The following is a 6,847-nucleotide window of genomic DNA, read 5'->3' on the forward strand; positions in this document are numbered from 1 at the left end:
CATATATATGACTCATGGAGAAAAGCACTGAGACTTTTTTCCTTCTGCTGCTATTCATATCAGTATGTGTATTATTTCCTATTGCTACTATAAAGAATTATCACAATATAGGGGCTTAAAACAACCCAAATTAAAAAAAAAAAATTCTCGGGACACCTGGGTGGCTCGGTCGGTTAAGTGTCTGACTCTTGATTTTGGCTCAGGTCATGATCTCAGGGTCGTGAGATTGAGCCTTGCGTTGGGCTCCACGCTCAGTGGGGAGTCTGCTTGGGATTCTCCCCCTCTCCCTCTGCCCGTCTTCCTGCTCATGCTCTCTCTCTCTCAAATCTTTTAAAATTAAAATTATTAAAAATAAATAAAAATAAAAACTCCATCTGGGGCCTGCATGCATTCATCAACAGCTTAGCATTACTGTGTAATCGGTGATGACATTCAGGATGATGACTCAGGTGTGGCAAAATCCTAATCTTCAAAAAACTTTGTTCAGGAAGGTTATTGTCCTAATTAAGGTAGTGAATTGGAGAGCAATTTTTAATGATAAGAATTAGGGGGAGAGAAATCCATATTTCCTAGATGTCACCGCAAGTGAAGCAGAAAATCCTGTTTGCGAGAGTTCCCCGCCGCTCTCCCCTGCTTGCTCTGGGTCCCGGAGGCTGCCCATGGTGTCTGCCTGCTGGTGCCCAGGAGACGCAGCGGAGGATGTATTGGGTCGGGAGTGGGGGAGGACCACCGTGGTGCTGACAGACCTGAAGGAGAGTGGGCCCTGTGGATGCAAGCCCCTGCTCTCCACACTCACAACTCCGAGAGGTATTCTTGGATGTGGCCGTTATTCGTATGTGGGTGGCCCTTTGTTATCCACATAATCATAGATTGCATTTGAAAGTACTCTGGTGGCTATAAAGAGCTTCCTTCTATTTATCTCATTTAATCCTGGGGAGTGGGCAAGGAAAATTGTAGACCCCTGTTCTGACAAATGGAATAACTTCTTTAAGGTCACATAACACGTTAGTGGCAGAGCTGGGACTTGAACCCAGATCCGTTCACCACTGGGGGTCCTGTTCTGCTCTCGGCTGTCTGTCAGGCTGTCTGTCTGCTGCCTCAGCGGTGAAGTGGATGCAGACTACTTTGTCGGCTCTCTCCTGCCCTGCCCCTCGCCTCACCTTTAGGCTGCCCCTAGCTCTTCTTTGCAAAGTGTGGTTATCTTGTGTGGTAAAGGAGCAGCACCAGCCTTATCAGCAAGCCTGGTGCAAAGGCAGAGTCTCTCCCACCCACGTCTCCAGACTCAGATACTGAGTAGTTCTTGTACACAGTCAGGTTCAAGGAGCCCTGCTCTGCGGCATCGGACCAGCCAGGCCCGCCTGATACTCTGCAGTGGCTTTTTCCTCTTCCCTTCTCCTTGTCCCACATGCTGGGAGGTCCCGAGCAACAGAGTTTCACTAATATCCTTTCTCCTGAAACTTCCCCACACACAGTCAATAACTTAAGGCCTCAGAAGAACTCCTCAGGCCAGCTCACTCCCCCTCATTTTCCCTTAAGGCCTTGACCTTGGGGTCCTGGCTCACTCTGGCAGGGAGTTCACTCAAGGAAGTTTCTTTACCAAAGGGCCCAAAGAACCCCTGGCCAAGGTGAGCTCTCTGGGAAGGCAAGAGCAGACCCCATTGCTCCAAGCGGGGCCAAGAGAGTCAAATCTTTTTGGTATAATCAGAGAACCAATCTGACTTTTTTTCTCCGGCAGAAATAACAAAAGATACCTGGCAGCAAAGGGAGGGGGTGAGAGATGAAGAGAGGTGTCATCAACCCCCAGGCCAGAAGAGCCCAACTCATCAATTGGGATTTAGTTTAGTGAGACGAAAAGAGAGAAGATAAATAACTCAGACAAAGTATTCTTTCACTCTCATGCTTTCTGTCTGTCTTCCCACTCCCTAAAACTTTAAAAAACTTCTTTTTTTCAAGAGCACAAATACTTGTCAAATCATCTCAGGGTCACCGATCCAGGAGCATTATAAGTTTAAAAATAAACAATGATTTAAAAAAAAAAAAAAAGCTGACACAGAATACTTGAAGGCTGTCTGATGAAATCAGTGAAAACAGAAACAAGTAAAACACCACGGTTCAGGTTTTAGGCTCAGCAAAGTCATGTTTTAGGTTTCAAAGGCCCAGCACTCTTCCTAGGGAGGGGAGGGACACCGTGGAGGGGGATGAGACTTTTTTCCTGTTCCTTTTAGCAGGAAACCCAGCTAAGGCACCAGGGAGGTGAGAGTACATCTTGCTCTTTGGAGTAAACCAGAAGGCCAACACGCTCAAACCAGCCACAATTTATGGTAAACCAGTTGGAAAGAATGTGGTATTTGTTGATTTCTAGCTCTATAGCCAGGATGGTGTCTCTGGAAGGAGGAACTCAAGTTCACATAACCAGAAAGCATGAATGTCAACTGGAAATCTATTTATGGTTTGCTGTGAGGCTGATAAAGCTTGAAAAATCTGCCCCATGTATAAACAAATTGGTGGTGAGGAGGGTGCATGCCTAGGTTTTCTTCTAGAAGAGTTCCTTTTAGTCTGACCCACGTGGCTCCTTGTCAGATCTTGGCAAGGTGGACCGTAGAGGTTTCTCTTTAGCCGTCGCAAAAATTGAATTTAACCTCCCCTGCTGGGTCACTGTGTCGGAGCTTGGGCGGAAAGAGCTAGAATCCCGCAGGAAGGAAGTCTCAGGATTTAGAATGCCAGTGTTTTGTGTTTTCCGGGCCAGTGTGTCTAATTTTAAGAAGAAAGTGTTTTCCTTAACATCAGAACCAATTTGTAGATTTGACTGAGTCTCAGCTCCTGGAAACGTCGTCACAATCTGCAGACGGTTGCACTTCAAGTTAAGAGTCCATGCCAAGGGTGGTGGCCACAGTGAGGGAATGCTGGTGTTTTCCACTGCTGTGGGCTTTGCTGTAGGCCCACTGCTCCTTGCTCTTCCTTCCTCCCCCCAGGACACACGGGAAGAGTAAATACAGCTGCGTGGCCCCAGGCATGGTCCGGAGCTTCAGGGGGAGGGCCAGGGCTCTGACCATGCCTTCCGTGTCACGCTCCAGTGTGTGTGCTGAGTTCCGTACCTGTGACGGGGCAGGGGTGAGAGGGAAGAATGTTCAGAACCTTCAGCCCTGCAGCTGCAAAAACTTCAGAAAGGGTTCTCCTCCTCACTCCCTGCTCCCTGCAGAACAGAGCAGTGGCTAGAAATGCGGGGTTGAGGGCTGGAGGGAGGAAGGCATCTGCCAAGGCTCACCTTCCACCTACGAGGGAGAGAAGGGCTGGCTAGCTACACCTGATCCCCTCTAGCGCTTTAAACTGTCCCATGAGAGACTATGGACTCTGAGAAACGAACAGGGTTCTAGAGGGGAGAGGGGTAGGGGGATGGGTTAGCCCGGTGATGGGTATTAAGGAGGGCACGTTCTGCATGGAGCACTGGGTGTTATACGAAAACAATGGATCGTGGATCAGCACATCAAAAACCAATGATGTATTGTATGGTGACTAACAAAACATAATAAAATTAAAAAAAAATAATAAAAACAAACTGTCCCCTAACTCAAGAGATAAGAACCCTGCGCATAACCTGATTCTCACTCGGGGAAATATTTTATCTTTAGCAGGGATGTCCTTGAAGGCTTAGAGGCCAGGCTTCAGAGGTTCCCAACGGACAGCCTGCGGGTGGGGTCCAGGGCGCGCACCTGTTTGGCTTGGCGCACGCATTGTCTTCTCTTTTCAAATTACTTTCCAAAATTAACAGAGCAGAAGGTATCACATAAATATCTGAACTGCTGCCATTTCTTGAAAAATTAGAAGATCTGGCTCCTCTGAGCCCCAAATTCCACACCACAGTGGTTGCTGTGACTGATTTTAGGTGGGGCTCGGGGTTGCAATTCACCACAGTCCCTACCATTCCCAACAGCCCTGATCTGATCTGTTCTATTTTTACTAAATCTGCCCGTATCAGGAAATGGTTTGTCAGTGCTCCGTCACCCCCAATAAATCACAACCACCTGGCTGACACAATAGCACATTTGAATAACCAAGGTCTATCTGTCCCTTGGGTTTTAATCTCCGAATCTCTCCCATTGGGCTCCCAGCCTTGCAGGGCTCCCTTAAAGAGCTGCCTTACCTCCCGCTGGGATATTTGGGTGCCTCCTTATGGCAACAAAAATTAGAACCATGGAAGAATCTGGAAGAAAGTGGTTTTAAAAACCTGGGGCTATGAATGAAACTCTTTCCTTTGCCTTCTGTAAAGAATCAGCATCTCTGACAAAGATCTGTTCGTTGATTTCATTTTAAAAAACTAAGAGCAGAAATCCTAATTTGAGTTGCTTAGAAGAGGCTACTGCAACCTTTATTCTGTCACATTTTATAACAACAGCGGTGGGGTAGCCAATCACTTCACTGTCACTCTGAACCTGGGCAGGCATCTGCCTGTGGCATGGAGAACTCTCTTTAAATTCTACTTACTGTAGTCCTCTGTGAATGATTTATAGCGAATCACATTTTAAAGTACTGTTCTTGAGGTGACATTCACATCATATACGATTAACCATTGTAGAAGTGGGCGGCTTGGGGGCATTGAGCCCATTCACAATATTGTGCAAGCCACCAGCTCCATCTGGCTCCGAAACATCTTCATCAGCCCAAAAGGAAACCCCCTACCGGTGGGTGAAGCGATTGATCCCATTCTCCCCTTCTCCCTGTCCCTGGTGGTCACCAGTCTTCGTTCTGTCTGTGTGGATTTCCCCGTTGTGGGTATTTTATGTGCGCGGAATCAGACAGTGTGTGGCCTTTTGGGACTGGCTCCATTCACTCAGCAGACTGTGTTTGATGTGTATCCACAGTGTACCCTGTATCAGCTCTTCATTCCTTTTTTTTCTGTGGTGGATTACTGTGAATACGTTCCCATTACTTAAAAAAAACAATAGAGTACCTGTTCTTGATCCTTCTGGTTTTTTGCTCATTGATTACTTGCATCCCAAGGGTGACCGAGACTTGAGATGCGAGAGGAAAGCAGGTGTTTTCAGCAGAGAAGGTAGGAAAGCACCGGAAGGCAGGGGCATGAATGCACACATTTCCAGGGGTGGAGCGAGAACGGAGCGATAGCAAATACTTAGCGAACTGTTGCCCTTTAAGTGAAGATAGAAGTCAAGTTTCCCTCGGGCTTGTGTCACAAATGGCCTTTCACAACTTTATTTAGGTTGCTGTAAGAGAGTTTGGCCAAGAAGTCACCAATTGCCTTTCGGGTACCTGCAGAGGAGTGGTGGGAGGATTTGGAAACGGAGTCAAAGATGCAGAGATGTTATCTCCCCTGCTCCCCCGTGTCCTGCTACTAAGGTCCAGCCCACAGAATGGGCGCAGCCGTGGGCACATCTGGAGCTCTTACTGGGTCTCCTGCTCTAGGATCTCAAAACAGCCCTCTTTGCCCTACTGCTCAGATGGGGAAGCTGAGGCACAGCAAGGTTAACTAATTCACTGGAGGTGACATGGCAGGTGGTAGGGCAGCCCATTCAGAAGGGGTTTGATGCAGTAGGTGGGTAGGATGCAGGAAGATGATGTATTTGCCGGTCCCCAGGCAATTCTTACGTTACGTGGTCCTCAGACCACACTTTGAGAGATATCTGTCATCCTCACCCAAGATCCTTCGCTGTCCCTTTTCTCCTTTGGGCATGTTGGAAAAGCAGCGGGTTGCGGAGGCTATTTTCGGCCGGTAAGCACCCGATGAAGGTCACGGGCTTGCAGGCCAAGTGAAACCAGTCCAGGACGGAACCTGCAAAGGGTCTCAGGGGACTGCAGCAGGAGACAGCCACTCAGGAAGGGTCTCCGTAGGGGATGGAGGCTCTGGGTTTGCAGTCCTAGAGGGGCCGAGCCCCGGCAGTGCATGCACTCATTAATTTTTTAGTAGTCCAAACAACCAGCTTCAGCGTGGAGTCAGCTTCCCCCCCAAAACTGCTGAGTCACACCCCTCTGTCCTGTCTCTCACCTGCCCTGCAGCCCAGGGGTAAATGCAGACAAAGCCCTGGATATGTGCTGCTTAGATAACTCCCAGGAGCCTCGAAGATTCCTGGCTTCTCTTCCAGTAATACTAGGAATGTGCTATGAAGGAGGGAGAAGAAAATTCAAAATCCAAAGCCATTGAAATACACACCCATCTGTTCTCCTCCTGTGTCACAGGCTAAATGTAAAGAATGATACAGTAAGTGAAAGATTCCCTCAAAAATGGTTTTACTGGGTTAGCAACTCATTAATTTCCGGATCTTTACCTTAAACTTTTTAGTCTAGAAATGTGCTTGAGGAGCATTGGGCCAGAGATGGGGTTTTGACATTAAGTTCCTGTTGGATCGTGACCATGCTGGAATCAATTTATCGACTACCTTCCAAAGGGTGACAATGTGGTAGATTCCAGGTGTGTTTCCAGGCTCAGGGCTGAGGGCCCCGAGCTCCCTGTCTGAGGCTCTTACAGGAACACCCAGCCCAGGCTAGACAAGGTGACAGAGACACAAATGGATATAAAAGAAAAATACCACTCATGGGTGACTGATGATGTTGCTTTGGGGTGTCTCCTTCCACACATTTAATATCCATTCAATATATTCTTTATTCATTTTGTATCTTTATTTCTTTTCTCTTTATATATTTTTCTCTTAATAATACGAGCACTTCTCCCACATTGTTGAATAGACTTTGGTGACGTTGCCTTTAATGCTACGTGACGTCCCGCACTCTGGATGCGCTGGAATTTATTGGACTTTTCCTTTATTTTTTTTTATGCTGAAGTAGTTTCCACAAATTTGATTTTTACAGATGGGCGTCCTTTTGCAATTTTTGAAAA

The sequence above is a fragment of the Leptonychotes weddellii genome, chromosome 14, assembly GCF_054177405.1.
Source record: "Leptonychotes weddellii isolate Sample4059 chromosome 14, ASM5417740v2, whole genome shotgun sequence".
Taxonomy (NCBI): Eukaryota; Metazoa; Chordata; class Mammalia; order Carnivora; family Phocidae; genus Leptonychotes; species Leptonychotes weddellii.